The following is a 20,620-nucleotide window of genomic DNA, read 5'->3' on the forward strand; positions in this document are numbered from 1 at the left end:
GGAATCAATAGCTCTAAAATAGAATGATTTCAATAAACCAGAATTTTCCCTCATAAACATTTTATGCATTCCCTACAAAGTTCCATTTTAATTAAAGCTGAAACCCACAACCCAGCAGAACAGCTTCAGGCATTCCCACATTCCAAAGCAGTGTACAAAGAAAGAAAATAGCACATGACGGGCTAACAGCGTTAAACAAAACTGTTTAATTACTTCGAGAAAGTGTAGGCTGCAGAAGCTGTGTGTGCCTGCTTTTTGTCTCCTTGAGAGATTGCATGCAAAAAAAAATTCTACAGCACAGCAGAGGGAAAGCATAGAGCAGGTTGTTGGCCCTCAGCTGTGTTTATGAACAAATGGTCTGTGGATGCTCCTCCTCTGAACCCTGCAGCCTGTGTGGAATGACTCCCTGCCAGCATCTGGGGCTTCTGCCAACCCAGAGCCCCAACATCTGCTTCAGCTCCCATGCAACAAATAGCAGAAGTATCTTTTTGTGTCCAACCTGCCAGATCACAAGCATTTGCGGCGTATATGTATTCCTCATCTGCAACAACGTGGTGAGCCTTTCATTCTAGTTTGCTTGTTAATTAAAAACAAGTCGTACATCAGTTGCAAAAACCACACTGTCTTTAAAAGTTAAAGCAAAAACTAGGTGGTGCATGTAAAACATAGACTAAGAATTGGCAATGAGTTTCATGTTTAAAAGTAACTGGAAATTTACTGACTTGCATAAGGTGAAATGAGTTGAATTTAGCTGCTTGGGCATACCTTACCTCTTGTGTTGTTTCTTGGGCATTTTTATTTGCACTATTTATTTTGCAATTTATAGTAATTTTGTGTAGTTGCACTGTACTACTGCTACAAAACAACACATTTCATGTCGTATAAGACAGTGATAATGAACCTGATTCTGTCTTTTCAAATTTCTGAAGTGCAAAGTATTTTCACAGTGCAAACTTGTTAATGGTGCCTATTGGGAACAATACGAACACCCAATTGATATCTGAGGTTGTGAATCGATAACTTCTTAGGCAAAGCAGTGTTGCCTATAAATGGAAGTTTGTATATCAAGATCTCTTTACATCCCTATAGGCTGGCTACATATTTAATGTTCAAAGTGGCTGACAGGGCAGTCATTACTTAAAAATTCCAAGAACAACTGCCTAAAGTCTAGGCTGAAGATGAAAGCACTGAGCATTTTCCAGCAATAACGTTTTTTGAGCTGTCCTCAGTGCTTATGCACCAGGAAGGACAAGCTGAACTGGAACCCCCAGTTTCCTTTTTCCTATGGATAAACATACAATTTCTTAATGAGCTGTCATGCTCTGACCTTAGTGGGACCTTCTCTGTTTAAACAAACCATGTTAGTCCTCCTGAAAATTGAAACCCCATCATTAAACCTCTAACAATAACAATGTACTGACTGGTCACATGATTTCTTAGTGAAACATAAACAAACAGACTGAACACGGCAACCTGAACTATCCCACAAAGCTCATTCTGATTGCTGCCCACTACTTTTGCTTGTCAGTTCTTTGATGACAGAAAGGTGTACACAGTCTGTCACATAGAGCACCTGCAGAAAGGCAATGGCAGGAAAGTGATTAAATGCCTCTCATTTAATGTGCTGCCGCACTTTTGACCTGTAACCTACACACAATGTGAAAGTAAGCTTAAATATCTCAGTCAATATTAAGCCTTAGATTGTAAATAAATTACAAGAGAGAAACAGTTTTTTTACTAACCTTACGAACTATAGTAATAATTTGTCATCAACAATCACATTTTTTAAACAAAAATTTTTCTTGCCAGTGGCACAGCATTTGTAAAATTGAAATGTGTTGCAGGGCTCCACATATGGCTCCTCATTTTAGATTTATGATTGAGGGAAAAAAACCAAGAACGGAATATTAAAACACTAAACCAAGTATTCAGTTCCATCGAATATTTATCTTTCTACAAACTTGCGACAATTTTCAAACACAGGGATAGAAAGACCACAAAGACTATGTTTTAAAAGGCAAGGAAATGTAAAATCCTGCTTGGTGATAGTTAATTTCAAGGATCAGCAATAAATAACGCAGTTATTTCCTTTAGCTCACAAGAGCGCCTGCATTGCAGGCTCCTCAGTTCATTGTGATTAATTGAAACTTCCAGTAGTAATTCTCCAAAATACTGGAAAGCTTTTGGAAGCTTGATAGTCATGTGAATGGTCTAGGAACTCCTTCACGTGGCTCCAAAAATGTTGTCCACTTGAAGATCGACTTAACTCAGATCCAATACTGTAACACAACCATTTCTGAGTACATTAATGTCATTGGAAAATGCAATCCTGGACTTCTAAGTTGGATTTTTATATGGTGAAACATCATCTGACAAGATGAAACACAGCCAAGTGTATCGAAAATAGTGTAACAAGAAGAATTCCTTTCCAGCAGGTATTTTTATCTTGTTGGCCTGAAAAACAATAATTCTTATTTAGCCTCATTATCCAGGTTTAACTTCATCTGTTTCCCCTGAAACCATAATGTTTAAAGGGATAAAAGCAATCCATTCATTGCTACCACCTTGAACTCAGCCTTGAGTATGTGCTTTGGCCATGATGGTCAAGGTCATTGTCGATCTCCATTTCCAGCGGCTGATGCTGCTTATCATTGCATTAGGAAAATCACCCACATCCCACACTGAAGGAGAGAAAACATTTATCTTTTCTTCAGCCAACAAGAGGGTGAACAAGGCTTTGCCTGTATTTCAGGCTTCCCAAAAGGGCAGATGTTTGTAAATTGCACGCATGTACTCTTCTTTAGAAACTTCCCTGTCAAATCCTCTCCTAGGTTCACCTGGTACTTGCCCTGGGGATCTCCTATGCACAAAGAACATCAGTGAACGCAGCCCATTTGAGCATTGATCTTCATGCAGGTCTGTTTGACCTATCACCAGCATTTATGTATCCCCCTCCCATTGCAACATTCATTCTATGTAGCGAACATCTCTCTCTCCAAGTTACCCTCCTCCTTCTCAGTGACAATAACAGGACTTTTTCCATTTTAGTTATTGTTTCGTTAAAAGCAGATTCCACCTGCAAGGGTAAATGCTGATAGCTATAAAAGAAAACCGAGTACACCGTGCTGAAGATGATACAGTGTGATTTTACTCAGGGAAACGGCCCATGTTCCATGAAATTTTCTAGTTGAAGGTCTTGATCAATATGGGGTCTCCAAAAACTGTTAGAGTGACCTACAATGTCATTTCAGCATTGTTAAAAATTATAACAAATCACTGGACCATTATGTCCTTGTTGTATTAGTATTAGCCCTTTGGTATTATTACCTAGCATGGTTGTTCCACAAAGATAAAGGAAATATGCCTTGTGAAAATCATTGGTATCACTGTTAATGCTAAGAATTGAGAGCAACACAAGTTAAATATTTAAATTTCTATAGTTTTATTCTTTTTAATCAGAATTATTTGACCAGACTGTAATAATGTAGTCAATTTATTGGACGAGCCATGAGAAAAAGATTAAAATTTCCCAAATTTTCAGGAGCATCTTATATAAGATTGTGTAAAATACAATTAACAAACAATAGTGTGTTTTCTTTTCAAATAGTGGTCATAGTGATATAATTTTGCATGCGCGAAGTCATTATCAAGGTTAAACTCCAGATGAAGAGGAATTTGAAAGCTTGGGATAATTGGACCATGCCATGGAGATAATTGAATTAATATTGAAAAGTCATACCATATGTGTAATATGCAACCTAATATTGCCTATAGTTAAATATTGAAATATGCAACAATTGAGTTTAGGATTGATTGTCATGTGGGAATTTTTCTACACTACCATTTGAGGAGCTCAGGATGTGTAACTGAGGTACCACAGCACTACCTCTGGTAGGACAGTTTAATTACAATTTTTTAAAAATGCTCCTATTTTCCCATCCCCAATTGCCATGAAAGAGTGTTACAGCAGCACAGATTAACTTGTCAGACACTTCACAGGCTTGTTTAAGAGTCACGTTGCATTATATTGTGTGATGGCCACTGATTTCCTGTCCTGAAAGGTATAGTAAACCATTTAGGTTTTCACAGCATATTCATACTCTTTGCTGTTTAAACTCATTGAATTACATAAAGATAGACCCAGGGATTTATAAAGGAACATACATGTATTTAAGAGTTCAACTGTTTGAGAGTTTATAAAGCAACTAATTGCTGACCTGATGTCTTATAAACTAAGTTAATTGCCTGTATGTTAAACATGAACGTTAAATCCATTGCGTATGCTCCTTATACTGCTTCTGGATTATTGAATTTGGTGGAGTTATGTTTTAGAAGTGGAGTACAGTGTGAATTTCATGCTGTTGCTCAATTTTGGAGGCTCAGAGCAAGGACATACAGTATGAGTTTGACAGCAGTCTTAATGTTGACAATAGCCTAAAAGGGATTTACCAGTTTACCTATTTACCAGTCAAATATTACCAATATCCGTCAGGTTAAACAGTTCTCATGAAGAATCCCGAAATAAATCTATTTTGTGCTGTCATCCAAAGTCCATTTTTCACCCTTATTTCTAACTATACCGTTAGCATACAAAATATTTTGAACAAGTTTATTTCTAATATACTCTTATACCCATGAATTGAATGCCTTTTAGTTGAGGATTATGACTAAGTTGTATATAGTATGCATACTTTGATAATAACTGTACTTTGAACTAGAACACTGAAGATTAATGTGTGTTGTATAAGTGGGATATACCTAAATATAACTCTGAAGGTTGAACTGCCTAATTCCAACATGCTGTGTAGTTCAGGAGAATTTTATTTCACAAAGACATTTAAATATTGAAGCTTCCATTTGTTTTTAAAATACAGCTATTTGACTCTGTTTTAGATCTACAATTACAATTAAAGCATTTCAGTGTTATTGAGCAAATAGCCTCCATGGAACAACACTTGTATTTAATTTTCAAGACAGTTTTCTGCATCCTTGTTAAAAATAGAAAACGTTACGGTACTTTGGAAGTTGCTTAAATGATGGTGTCTGAAGAGTTGACAGCTCATGACCAATTAGCTCATATTAGCATTTTAGAAGGCTGTTTTTGGGACATGCTGGTCATATCCAGCATTAACTATACAAAGCAGCTGGAGATGTTAGTCCTCTAAATGTGTGATTAATTGTGAGGTTATGCTGTGTTACACGCCTCATCAATTTTCTTTTGGGTTTGAAGTGTCTTCTGAATGGCCGCCACTATGACTCTATTACGCTTGGATTGTCAGCAGGAAAAGCTGTGCTAACACAGCTGCTGATGAACACTATAAACATAAAACTCTGCGGGATGTAGGACCACTGAGATGCTAACTGACTGGTGGGGTTGACCTGTCACGTCACTGCTGCTCCCCTGACAAGGTTTTAGAGCTGCCACATCCATTGCTTTGACAGACTGACAAGTGCGGGTAGAACAGTGAGCTTGATAAGAGAATGTAGAGGAGCTGACTGTGGAAACAGTGGCTCCAGTGTTTGTTGTCTCACTGGGTGACCAACATTTCCTCGAGTATCTATCAGATAATGACCACAGGTTAAAAGGCTAATGAGGAAATGTAACTTTTTTGGCATCTAAATCAACATGAAAATAAAAATATCAATGTAAAAAAACTATAACGTAACAACGGATCAATAAATTCCAACCATGTTTTTATAAGAATGGTTCTTAAAAGAAAACTGGCAGAACTTTATGGTGAAAACTTCCAAAATTTAATATTAAAACCTGGTGATGTTAACATGAAGTAATTAATGGAAGAGTAGTCTAAGATAGTATCTATATTAATTGTTTAAAACTTTGAACAGGATATTTTCCCCTTCTAGAAATGAGGAAAAGGGCAATTGACTTAGAGGTCTTTAACATTCTAACAGGATTTGTTAAAATAGACATGGAAATGTGTCCTTTTGAGAGGAGTTCAGAAAGAGGCCATAAATAACACCACTACTAATAAACGCAGTGAGAATCTTGGGAAAGGTTTCTTTCCCCAATAGCATTTAGAGTGTGGCGTTCACTACGGCAAGGGGTTTTAGTAAAGACCTGTTTAAGGGGAAGCTACTTAGAATTGTAGAGGAAAGGACTAGGACAATATGCTGATAGGTTGAGACAGAAAGATTCACACAGAGCATTAATGATACTAAGTGAACCTGTCGGACAGCATGTTTAGTTTCTGTGCTTTCATTCTATAAAATTTTATGTAACAATAACTGTTTATAACATTGTTTCTTTCATGTATTTGCATACTTTCAGCCAGTATATGAATAATTCTGATAAAATAAAAATGAATTTCAACATTTAAAATTCAGGCAAATCATGTTTTCAGATACATTTGGTGTAGATATAACACAAACAGAAGTTACTGTGGGAAAGTTTATACTTTGTACGAGCAGACATTTCCTTTGAGAGATGTTAGTGTACATTTGATTTACTACGGATGTTTTGTCTGTACCACCACCATTTCAATCTTTCCATTATTTTGTGCACACAATTACTGTTTATATTTAATGAGCACTTTCTGTATTCTGTTCCCAGGTGTACAAGTTGGAATAAACCAATTGTTTATCCCATCATTGGGATTGAGAGCACTTATATTAAACAGGCAGTATTATCTTGTACAAAGATCAGCATACCTTCTGATAGGATAATATAAAAGATTCTAATTTTATAGTGTTCCATTACATTTTTAGCATTTGTTTTTACAAAGCAGTTGACATTTGCTTTGAGTCCTTAGCAATATTATATTTTTATTTTAAATCATTATATTCTTGTTTTAAATCCTTCACTACCATAATCTTTTATTTACCAGCACCTTCTGATTCCAGCAATCATTGTACAGCATGTGAACTCTCAGTAGCATTTGCTGTGAATGTACTCATCAAGTCAAGCTTAATCAGAATTCATTGAAAAATTATTATTTGTTTTGCTTTTATTTAAAACTCAAAACTTTTGTAGTTTGTGCAATGAAAAGCAAGGAAAGTTTTGACAAGCGCGTTGTCTGAAGGAGGAATTGCAGAAATCGGTTCAAAATCCTCCCTGCAGACTTGCACGTTACACTATTAACTATCCACAATATATACAGGTCAATCCACACTAAATGTCAATAACTAAACCTTGAGGTATAAACTGCAAATACCATGCTATCATTTACATAACTTCTGAACAACTACTGCTTATGAGAAATTTAGTTATAAATATTTGTTCAAAATAGCTTCTCGTGGATGTTTGCCCAAAATGTGTGTTTTACATGTAATTATGATCATTACAAAACCTCACAAGCAGTTTATTCTAAGTAGGCAGGGGTTTCTATTTGAAGTATGGATCTTTCTCCATGAAGTAAATGGATTTCAAACAAAACACTTTAATGGTTCAAGTTATGGTAGCTTAATATGTAAACACACTTCTTTTTCAGGTATGTATGCTCACCCTAACTGCATTTATCTTCTAACAATGCTGCCAACTGCATTATCGGAGAATAGAATCATAAAGTAATGCAGTTGTAGCCACAGGCCTATTGGTCCCCCAAGTCCATACCAATCATCAAGCACGCATTTAGAATAATCTTACATTTTATTTTCTTTGGAGATACAGCATTGAACAGGCCCTTCCAGCACAACCAGCGGCACTCCCAGCAGCCCCCCCCCCCCCATTTAACACTAACCTAATCACAGAAGAATTTAAAATGACCGATCATCCTACTAGCAGGTTCATCATTGGTCAGCGGGAGGAAACTGGAACACCTGCGGGGAGAATGTACGAACTCCGAACTCTAGAACAGCCCGAGCTGTAATAGCCTTGTGCTAACCACTGCGCTACCGCCACATCACTGAGCCATTTTGGAATTCTCGTGCTTTCATTGGCCATCATGTTTTAATACTCACATTCACATTTGGGGCAGCCAAGTAGCCTTTCACCCCACACGTCTTTCAAGTGACAGGAAATTGGAGCTCCTCAGTTTCAGGGAGAATGTGCAAGCTCCAGAGATCAGGATTACAGCTGGGTCACTAGTGCTATGTGGCCTTCGTTCCTTGGACTACAGCTTTCTTCAATACCATGATCATCAGGAATAAATGCAATAAGAGGCAGTGGGGTTTGAAATTATTTTTTTCCTACTTTTAATGGTATCATCTTTCTATATGTTCCTGACATCCCTTTGCAAATTATGCCACAGACTGTTAGATTCACCATTGGCAAAGCTTTTGGATCAGAAAATTTTGGAAGTGGGAACATGCAATTCTATGCAGTCCTGTTATAATGAAGTTGCACAAGTTAAACAGGTATCAAGGATGACAGGCTCTAGTTAAAAGGAGACACCAGTGAAATGAGGAAATAAAAGGCAATTTGACAACAAGAATGAAAAATTAAGTGAATGAGCAAACAGTGTAGCCATAGGTCATCCCAAAAGAATGGAAAAACTGTATGAATTTGTCTTAACATGTCATGGGATAATGCGACCAATGGATTTGTAGAAGTAAATGCTGTTTAATCTGTGGATAACTTTCTGAACAAGGGAAGTATCTGTGCTGAAGGACCTGTTCCTGTGCTGTACAATCATGTTTGGTGTATCTCATCCTGTCTACACATTTCAGTCTACTAGCTTGAAAAGAAATCCCACCACAAAATAGTAAGTTGAGTGACAAAATAAACAAATGCCAATTTATCGTGGTGAATCTGATGATGGAGCAAACTAGTGTGAGTAGCACTATCAATGATATTAATGCCAAGAGTTCTACCTTAGACATCATGGAAGATGGAAATTGGTTTAGAACTGAGATTGGACCCGTTACCTAATGCTGTACATGATTGAAATAAACCATTTACTTATTTGGAAGCTTACAGTAATGCAATAATTATTTATGGAATTTGGTTAGAAAGAAAGCCAGTACCTTGCTTTCTTATTCCCCCTTTAATGGTTCAAATATGTTCAAATTTCCCTATCTTCCCTTTTCATAAAACTAATGGCAGGTCCAAGTTGAATTAACATAGTTATAAATTTATAAGAGCCTCAAATTCTATTTTTTTGGTCTCTTCCCTATGTATGATTTTAGCAATAAAATAGCAATGGAAATGATCTGATGCTACCTGCATTTTTTTTTAAAGAAAGGTAATTTTTGTTTGCCTTTTCATTACTAATATTTGCAATATTTTCTTCTCAATTCTCTTTCTAATTTCAGGTGCAAGGCAAATGGAAAAAATGTAAAAAGATACAGGCTTAGAAAGGAATTCTAGCTTTGTTTCTAAAAAGATGGCATGGCAAGAAATTTAAAAAAAATAAAGCAAGCAATTAACATAATGGAGGCAGGTACAAAATATGCACTAGAATGGAAGGTGATATTAATAAACCCGGACATGTGAAAAACATCATTCAGGCAGTGATTTTGATACAATGCTTTGCCTTCTATTGTTTTCAGATTTCATTGTTTAAAAATCTTACTTTTCAATTTTTGTGCTATCATGCTACTGTTACCCAAAGCAACTAAGCTTATTGAACCCATAAGATATTTTCCTCATGTTGTAATTGTATTTACACAAATCTACCAGATTGCATCTCATCACATAATCCAAATTTTCATCGTGACCTTAAATGAAAGTCACAATTTCACTTCTTCCCCACCTCCCCAACACCCTCACCACTATCCCCATAAGCTTTGCATTGGAAAGGTAGAGCACCAGTGAAAACTGAGGAAGATTTGTTGTGCTAAAGAGATCAGAAGTGGGTCTGCAGGGTTTTTGTTGCTGCTTCACTCCAACTCCACTGTTGGGTTTGCAGAAACTATTCCAATGCAAGGATCTCAATTGCACCATCTGAAAGGTCAATGGGAAGATGGAATTTGGAGAAGCTAGGAATTGAAACAATCCAAAAGAGTATTGTAATGAATTCAGATGGGTTTAACAATTATGAAATGCAAATAGCGTGATATACTTCCAGGTGCAGTAAGTAGCAATGTTCCACTCCTACAGAAAGAACAAACATTGTACCGGAAATAAAAACGTATGACTGAGGCTGTCCGAAGATGTCAGCAACAGTGTACTGCAGATTCATTGCCCAGACCCCTGGAGAGTTATATACTTAGTTTCACTCCACTTCCCTTTATGGCATCCCCTTAACTCTGACCATTGTACCTTATACGCATGAAAACTGGCTGAAGAACTTGATGTGCCTTAACTATGGCGCTGAGCTGATCTAAAAGCCATCTGTTTCTCTTGGAGTCATAATCATACAGGAGAGAAACAGGCCCTTCAGCCTACCACTAGGTGAACGTCTATGTTCATCCGATGTGCCTACATTAGGTCTGTATCATTTTATGCATTGCCTGTTCAACCACATATCTAAACACCCCCGATTAGAAAATAGTGATAGATAAGTACATGGACGTCTCTTCTAGCAAGGACAGGTATTCGTCTATTGATCAGACAATGCTTTCCAGCACCAGCTATGAGTATATCAACTTTGGGAGCTAGCAATGTTTTCCACCACCGGGTAGGAGTATATCAGAAACAAAGTCTGTGGATGTTGGAAATCCAGAGCAACACAAACAAAATGCTGGAGGAGCTCAGCAGTTCAGGCAGCATCTGTGGAAGTTAATAAACTGTCACTGTTTTGGGCTGAGACCCTTCTTCAGGACTCCAGCACTGAGTTCATGGAAACAGTCACACTGCATAACCCAACGTTGTTGCTGCTGAAGGCTACTTTGCTCCTTGTTTGTTGATAATATGACAGCCCTAAGGACCTTTGTGTTGGTGCCTACTCCACCAAAGTATAGTCAATAGACACAGCCATGTGAGAAGAAAGAAAATATTTGAGATCTGAATATTTATTGACATGGCTGTTAACCAAATTGTCAGGCAGCTGCCAAGCCTTCCTTCTTATAACGCCTGGAAAACCTATGAATGTGGCATTGAGTTTAAATGCTGGTGAATTGATTGCTGGTGTAAACTGTCAGGTAAAAAATCTTAAGGTTACCTTACAAAGTCAACTCATCCTTTGACTAACTCTGAAATCAAAAGTTTGCTGTTTATACATACTATCCTTTACCCTCCATGTGCACAGATTTGTAAAGCACTGCGCTACTGTGTTGTCCTATTTAACCAATTAATACTGCTAGATGACTTTCATTCTTCATGATGGGCTAAAATTCCTGGTCCTGTGGAACTTGCCTTTTAATGGACCCGAGTCCACTGAAACTTTTATTATTTGCTTTAAGCTGCAGAGAGAAGCAGATTCTACCCAACACATCACGGGCACATTCTTCCGCAGCATTGGTAGTATCTACAGGAGGAGCTTCCTCAAGAAAGCAAGATCCCCAATACCCAAGTCATGCCATCTTCATTGAGCAGAAAGTACAGGAGCCTGAAGTCCTGCATTACCGGGTTCAAGAACATCCCTCAGTTCTTGACCCAACCAGTGTAACTTTAATCACCAGAGTTTAGCAACACTGCTGCTGACACTTGCATTAAAATTGACTTATTTTTGTTGTGATTGTCTTTAGAATCTTTTAAAAATTATGCTTAATTTATGCTCATGCAGGTGGCACTGGAACGTTGCAACTTGTTGCATTAATACTGTTTATGCCAGCGATGCAGCTGCAAGCAAGTTTCTCCCCAAATGTTGTGACTGATGAAATCTAATTACTGGTTGATCTGTTTGGCTGAGGAGCCAGTCCAATTACAGCAGGAATATACAACTTGAACAATGTGTTTGGTCCTAACTACAATACTATCCATCATCAAAAATCTGCTGTCCCTCACTGATTCAACATGAATGAAATTGAGACACACTGGGTAAGATCCATGTTCATTTAAAATCATTCTTCAGGAGAGAAGTGGAGAAATTTGGAAAAATATAATAAAGTCCCCTTTTACCGAACACATTCCCAGCAAGTCAAAATGAAATGATAACTCTCCTAAACATATCAAAGTTAAATAACGGCATTCTGTACTTTCCACATAATTACTCTGAGCACATTAGTCATTGGGTTGACGCAAGTAGGCAGTTTAAATGGGTCAGCACAGACCAGATGGGCTGAAGAGCCTGTTTCTGTGCTGTACTTTTCTGACTATGACTAACACCATCCTGAACTTTCCACGTAATTACTTTGAGCACATTAGTCCACACTTTCCAGTGAGTGGAACTGAAGCCAGCTGCTTGCCACTCTTGAAGGTTGACTTCGAGGTGCAATCTTTCTCCAGGAAGCCAGTTGCCAGCTGAACAAAGTCACAGCACAGGGCCTTCACAATCAAAACTGACGGGCCTTCTTCCCCAAAGAGAGCTAACCCTACCCAATTCTTCGTTTAGGAGATTACATATATGCGAATATTGCTGATATTCATAACATTCAAAATTGCTAGCCCTGTTAGTCATTAATCACTGCTAGTTATAATAATCAGTACCCTTAAAAACAAAGAGGCAATTAACAAGACTTGTATATACTTACTAAGTCAGTTATATAAAACAGGAAATTAAGTTAGTCATTGGGCTATACTGAAAAGAAATCCCATCCATGCTGACTTTCTGCCCATCTGCTTTCATTGGCCACTCCAGCAGGTACCTCCTGCACCTAATGAAGTGGCCACGGTGTATGTTTATGGTCTTCTGCTGCTGTAGCTCATACACATCATCGTTCCATGTGTTCGGCATTCAGAGGTGCTCATCTGCACACCACAGTTGTAACGTGTGATTATTTGAGTTACTGTTGCCTTCCTGATGGTTTGAATCAGTCTGCCCATTCTCCTCTGACCTCTCTCATTAACAAGATGGTTTCACCCACATATCTGCCACTCACTGGATTAAAAAAAATTTTCCACACCATCTTCTATAACCTAGAGATTATTATGCATGAAAACTCCAGGAGATCGGCAGTTTCTGTGATAGTCAAACCACCCAGCTGGCATCAACAATCATTCCATAGTCAAAGTCACTTAGATCTTATTTTATCCCAATTTTGATGTTTGGTCTGAAATAACAACTGATCATCTTGACCATGTCTGCATGCTTATATCAAGTGCTGCCACTTGACTAGCTGATTGGATATCTGCATTAAGGATCAGGTGTACAGATATACCTACGAAAGAGGCCACTGATGTGTACTAAATACCATTTGCCTGTATTAGGCATTTTTGCACATACTTTCCTTCATAGCCATCTCTTCCAACTGAAATCTTTGGGCCTACTGGAAACCTAGCAGGTTAACCTGGAGTTAGTTCAGGTTAGATGTGTGAGAAAACAGTGGATCTGTCAGTACTGTGCTGGACTCCATGTAAAGGAGTTTAGTTGCCTCATTGTTGTTGATGCTCAGGATAACTGCATTTCTCCGCAGATTCCAGCTGGGGTAATGGCAGCAGTACCAGGCAGAACTATGGGCTTTTATTCAGAAGATCTGGGCCCATAATGCAAATAAGATGTGCAAATCTGTTTTGACTCAGTGGTCTATAATCTGCATAGTAGTTGAAGCTCTCCTTGCACATTTAATAATGGTTTGACCCCATGACTTCAGGCATTATAGCACCCAACATAATTATTGTAATTCAATAAACTTCACCCACTGCCATAATTTCTAAATAGTAAACAACGGAATTGTATAAATCAACAAAACCAGTAACAATAGGGTTGTAACCAGTAACAACAAGGAACAATAGGGTTGAGAGAGCTATAAAACAGAACTAGTAAAATCTGCTTTCCTCAACAAGAAAGTGCTTTTTCAATCATCTTGTCACAGACATGTGTTCCACTGTTCTAATCTATTCCAAGAAGCTGTTAAGAAAGAAAATCTAATGACTTTATACTAGTGATATATTGTTACTTGGAACTGACAACAGACTGGGTTGGATATCTTGCATTTCTATCTATCACTAGAAAGGAATGAGGTTGCATACAACATTATTTAGAACTCCATGGACAAATCCAAAATGTAGGGATCAGCTTGTTTATAAGATTAGTTCATGAACACAAAATTCAATGTAAAAATCAGAAAAATATTGTCACTAGATACATACAATATAGCATTTCCTGAATCTCAAATACCTGTATAGTGTTTCAGGCAATTATTATACTAGCCTCAGACTAAAGCTGTGGTAAACTTGCAAGAATCACAGGATGGACGAGAAATCAATAATAGTTTGCCCATTACTTACCTTGCCAGACCCAGTGAGGATCATGAATATTTTACAACATTATTTTAAAGGTTTAGGGTAAGAGAAGCACTGTTACAATTATGGGTTGTATGTGGTGCTTACAGACATGAGATCGTGCCTGCCTGGTGCATTAGATCTCCAAAGGAAATTCAAATCCAATAAAATTCTTCAATTATTGTTGGTAACAAAGCCAGTTGCATTGTTCAGTGTTATGATGTTTTGGTATGACAGAAATTGGAGGGCAACATGAAAACGCCAAGAAACATTTAGCTAAAGGATCCAATCTGACTGAGTTGCACAAGAGTCCTGAGGAGGTTTAAGACCTTCCAGCTATTTGTGTTGGTTTTGCAGCAGAATCTACACAATGTATAAGAAATGTGAGAGAGCACTTGAGAGAAATCCCGGGGGGCTGAAAGAAGGCATGAGATTGCTCTGGCAGACAAAGTGAAGGGAAGTCCCAAGGACTTTTATAGATATGCATACACAGAGCAAAAGAATAGGAGACACAAAATTGGTCCTCCTGAAGATCAATGTGGTCATCTATGCATGGAGCTGAAAGAGATGGTAGAGATCTTAGTGGTGGAAAAGTCCCTGGGCCTGGACTAGTACATAAATTGCAAGATTCTGGAAATCCAGAGTAACACACAAGGTGTGGGAGGATCTCAGCAAGTCAGGCAGCATCTATGGAGAGGAATAAACAGGTGATTTTTCGGGCCAGGACCCTTCAGCAAGATATTTTAAATGCCTGTAACCATGGGTGAGGTGCTGGAGGATAGCTGATGTTGTTCTTTAGTTCAAGAAAGGCTCCAAGAATAAGCTAGAAAATTATAGGCCGGTGGCCTGATGTAAATGGCTGGAATGTATTATAAACTAGAGAATATATAAGTATTTGGAGAGATTGGGTCTGATTAGAGATAGTCAACATGGCTTTGTGTATAGTAGGTCTTGCCCAACCAACATTAAAGTTTTTTTTTGAGGAGGCTACCAGGAAGTTGATGAAAGAAAGGCAGTGGATCTTGTCTACATGGACATCAAGGCCTTTGACAAAGTCCCACATGTGAGGCTGCTCCAGAAGGTTCAGGCCCTTAGCATTCAGTATCAGACATCCCACCTCTCCCAAAAGTTCCGGGAGTTTCCCGCATATTGATAATGGCTCCCTGACACCCGCAAATGATATACAATTTCCCAGAAATCCATTTTTGGGGGAGGGGGATTTAACAGGCATAATTAGTTCATTAGCATAGCGAACATTATTTAAACCAGCTGGCTTGCTGCTAAGGAGCAACTCTGTTGCAGACATCCCAGCTCTCCTGGGAGTCTCCCGCAAATTGATGGCGCTGCCTCCCTGAAATGAGTTTCTGCAGGGTGGGGTGTCTGCAGTATGAAGTATTAAATGGTTGCATCTATCTGGAAGCCTACCAGTGATATATCACAAGGATTGACAGGGTCTTTTGTTATTTACATAAATTATTTGGATGATAATGTTGTAATTGGATCAGCAAAATTAAGCTGAATATGGCAGGCAGAATTTTATGCAGACAAGTGTGAGGTGTTGCATTCTAGGAGGACAAACCTGGGTAGGACATGCACTGTGAATGGTAGAGCACTGAAGAACAAATGGACCTGGGATTACAGATCCATAATTGCTTAAAAAAGATGGAGACACAGGTACATGGGGTCATAAAGAGAGCTGTAGGCTCATTGGCCTTCATAAATCAGCGTACCGAATAGGGATGTTATGTTGAAGTTGTATAATACGTTGCAGAGACCAAATTTGGTGTATTGTGGGAAGCTCTGGTCACCTACCTGCAGGAAAGATATCCACAAGAGTACAGGGCTGCAGGGAAAGGTTCGATAGGTTAGGACTTTATTCCTTGGGATACAAGAGAATGAGTGGAGATTTGAGAGAAGTGTACAAATTATGAAGGGTACAGATAGGGTAAGTGCAAGCAGGCTTTTTCCACTGAGGTCGAGTGAAACTAGAACTGGAGGTCAGAGGTTCAGGGTGAAATATTGAAGGGGAACCTGAGGGGGAACTTCTTCACTCGGAGAATGATGCCAGTAGAAGTGGTGGATGCAGATTTGATTACAACCTTTAGGGAAGTCTGAGTGTATGTGGTTGGGAGGTGTATGGAGGGTTAATGGGACTAGCAGGAATAACAGGTTGACACAGACTAGATGGGCTAAAGGGCTTGTTTCGGTGCAGTATTGCTCCCTTACTATGATTTTTGAGGGGTACATGTAAATTCACAAACCTCAAATAATACTCCCTCTACAGGTCACTGGCCGATGAATCTTTGCAAAAAGAATTAACTTGAAAATACATTCCAAGAGAATTCTAGGCCATAATGATCTAATTTGACAAAAATGCTACATTCTTTCCTTTCATAAATGTATCCAAATTTATAAATGACCAGTGAAATTAGTTGATCCATCTGTAAGATAAATTTGCAAGTTCCACCGATCTGTTTACTTCAGAAACCTGTGGATTGCTGGTTAAATGTCAGTATTGTTTTAAAGACAATATTCAAACTTACAAATCACAAAAGTTAAATATAAAACAGTGCATATGTTATTTAGAAAATTATGTACATTAAAGCAGAAAAAATGTTAAGCAAACAAAAAATACACAATTTTTAATGCAGTATAATTTGTGGAAATCTCAGTGGCTCACAACACCAGCCAAGTCAATGGTACACCCGTAAGTGCAAACCATGAATACAAGAAGGTGAGAAGAGAAATTTTGATGGGCTTTCCAGTGTTGGGTGCCTTTGGACTTGCCTTCTCAGATTCAGTTACATAGAACTGTGCAGCACAAGATCAGGCCCCTTTGGCCCACAATGTTGATTCAAACCAATTAAATTAACAATCAAAAGGCCAACTAACCTAATCTCCTCTGCCTACGCAATGTCTATATCCTTCCTTTTTCCTCACATTCACATCACCAATGTATCTGCCTCTACCACTACACGGTGTGGGGGGAAAAAAAAGCCCTTCACATTCCCTTTGAAATGATCCCTTCTCACCTTAATTACATCCCTTTGGTATTAGACATTTCAAACCTAGAAAAAGCATACGGTCTGTCTACTATGCTTCTCATCATCATATAAACCTCTATCAGGTCACCCTCAGCCGCTCTAGAGAAAACATCCCTAGTTTGTTCAACCTCTTGTTGTAGCATATGCCCTCTAGTCCACGCAACATCCTGGTAAACCCCTTCTACACTCCCTCTAAAGCCTTGCTATCCTTCCCATAATGGGGCGACCATTTTGTATGCAATACTCCAGATGTGACCCATCTAGAGGTTTATATAGCTGCAACTTCCTGGCTTTTGAACTCAATGCTTGACTAAGTAAGGCAAGCATATCATAAGCCTTCTTAACCACCCTATCAACCCGTGTAGTCACTTTCAGTGAACTCTGAACTTGAACCCAAGAACCCTCTGCTCATCAACACTGTTCAGGATCTTGCCCTCTTTACATTTGACCTACCAACATGCAACACTTCACATTTGGCCAGATTAAACTCCATCTGCCATTTCTCTGCCTATATCTGCAACTGATCTACATCCTGCTATTTTTTTTTACTAATCATGTAAGCTATCCACAATGCCACCAATCTCCATATCATCTGCAAACTTACAAACCAACCCATCTACATTTTCATCCAGATCATTTATTTACATGACAGGTAGCAGAAGCCCCAGTGCAGAACACCACTGATCACAGATCTCCAGCTGGAATATCCCTTTGACCACCACCCCCTATGGGCAAGCCAGTTCTGATTCCAAACAACCAATCCATCTTAATCTTTTGAATGAGCCCAGTCCCTTTGAGGGACATTGTCAAATGTTACTAAAATCTATGTTAAACATATCCACAACTCTACCTTCAATAATCAGCCTCATCACATTGTCAAGAAAACTCAATCATGTTAGTAAGGCACAACTTATCCTGCACAAAGCTATGCTAACTCTCCCCAATTAGGCCATGGGTTTCCAAATGCTCATAAATCCTATCCCCAAGAAGTATCTCCAGTAACTTCCCCATCATTGACATGAGACTGACCAGTCTATAGTTTCCAGGATTATCCCTACTCACTACTCACCAGTCCTCTGGATATCACTTGTGGCTAGAGAGGACACAAAGATATTGGTCAAGGCATCAGTAGTCTCTTCTTTCCTCTCTCAATAACCTGGGGAATATCCCATCAAGGGACTTATCTACTTTAATAGTCTTTAAGAGTCCCAATACTCACCTCCTGATTTACTTCAAAATGTCATAGTATATTAATACTCTTAACATTGGCCTCTCCATCCTTTCCCTTGGTAAATACTGATGTAAAGTATTCATTAAGGACCTGACCCACATCTTCCATATCCAAGCAAATGTTGCCCCCTTATGCTTTGGTGGTTCTACCCTCACCCTAGTTATCATCTTGATGTATGCATAGAACACCTTGGGATTCTCTTTAATCCCAATTGATAAGGACTGTTCATGGCCCCTCCTGGTTTTCTAATTCCTTCCTTAGGTTCTTTTCAAGCCTCTTTACAATCCTCAGGGGTTATGATTCTAGCTTCCTACACTTCACATACTTTTCCATTTTCTGCTTGACTAAATTCATCACTTCCCTCAACATCTGAGATTCTTGCCAACACTATCATGTACTCTGTGCAGTTGGTCTTTAAAAACCTTCCACATCTCAGATGTGAACGTGCCCAAAAACAGCTGTTTCTAATTAACTCATCCTCGTTCCCACCTAATACTCCCTTAATTTGTGCTGCTCCAATTTACAATTCTTCCACAAAGGTATTTATCTTTATCTATAGCAATCTTAAAACTTAAGGAGTTGTGGTCACTGTTCGACCACTGAAAGGTCAGTTACCTGGCCAGACTCATTACCTAATACTAGATTCAGTACGACTCCTTCTCTTGTTGGACTATCTACATAGTGATTTAAGACATCCTCCAGGATACACTTAACAAATTCTGCCCCATTTAAACCACTTGCACTAAGAAGGTCCCAGTTTATATTAAGGAGGCTGACATTCCCTATGACATCAACCCTATTGTTTTTACACCTTTCCTTAACCTGTCTGCATATCTGTTCCTCAATGTTGTTGTGTCCCAGCTGTCTAGGTGATAGACAAGTCAGAGCAGTATGATATGGAGAGCAAGTAGTTGCCATGGAGCTGATGAATCCAAAGGAACTGCAGAGACTGGTACAGTTTGGTACCAGTGGTGTCATAGGAGTTGGCAGTTAGGGTTGAATTCAATGTAGATCAGCCTTAGGGACACCAACTTCAGATTTTTTGGTTTACTCCCGAAACATTCCCCATGAGTGGATATAGTCAAAAGCTGCGGAGTGTTGAGATCCCTCTGGATTAGCAGCCAACAGCGGCTGATGAGCCCCATCTGCCCGAAGCAACTGGTTTTAAGGTGCCAGTAACCCCTCTGAGTGCAGCTGTGATACTGTCTGTCCCTGATTCAGAATGCAACTGCCCCCCACACCCCCTTACCTCCCGCTCTCTCTTTTCCCGGAGCATTGAACACCCATTCCTGACCCTCCCTCAACGAAGTCTCAGTTAATGGTTCATAGTTCCATGTACTAATCCATGCATGAAGTTCATCTCCTTTCCCACACTACATCTAGCATTAAAATATACATGCACACTTCAAACCATCCCTCCCATCGTGTCTATTACTTTGCTCCTAGCTGATTTTACCGGCCTGACTGACCTTCCTCTCCACCTCTCCACTTTCTGGCTTTGACTGACATTCCTGTCCACTTTCTGACCTGGTGCTCTGGTTTCCATCCCCCTGCCAAACTAGCTTAAACCATTCTCATCAGCACTAGCAAACCTCCTGGCCAGGATATTGATTCCAGTTCAGGTTCAACCTGTTCCTCTTGTGCAGATCACCCCTTCCCCGGAAGTGGTTCCCGCGATCTAGGTGCCTGAAACCCTGCCCGCTCTCCCAGTATTTCTCAGCCGCTCCTTCATCTCCGCTATCATCCCATTCCTGCCCTGACTAGTACGTGGCATTAGGAGCAATCCAGAGATTTCTACCTTGAGTTCTTTTTCATATTTATAAAGAACATATTTATGATTTTTGTATAAGTGGAAAAATTGTAACTCTCCATTTTGCAATTATTTTATTAGCCTATTTGAGGTTTTCTTAGCTGAGGGGACCTTGAAACAATGTACATTTTGTGTGTTTCCCATTTGTTTTGTTTGTGGAACATTGCATTGCGCAAAATCTATTATACCTGTGTTATTAATTTTAATGATCTTTCTCCTGAACCGAAACCCTCACCATTATCTAGATCTGCATGCATTCCTCTACAAATTTTAAGGAGTTTCATTGTCTTTCGAGTAAAGAGCTCTGCCCATCTGTGATTCGAACCTCCCAGCAGGTGGCAGCACTTGAGCTGTCTTAATATTTAAATTAACTT

The sequence above is a fragment of the Hypanus sabinus genome, chromosome 2, assembly GCF_030144855.1.
Source record: "Hypanus sabinus isolate sHypSab1 chromosome 2, sHypSab1.hap1, whole genome shotgun sequence".
Lineage (NCBI taxonomy): Eukaryota > Metazoa > Chordata > Chondrichthyes > Myliobatiformes > Dasyatidae > Hypanus > Hypanus sabinus.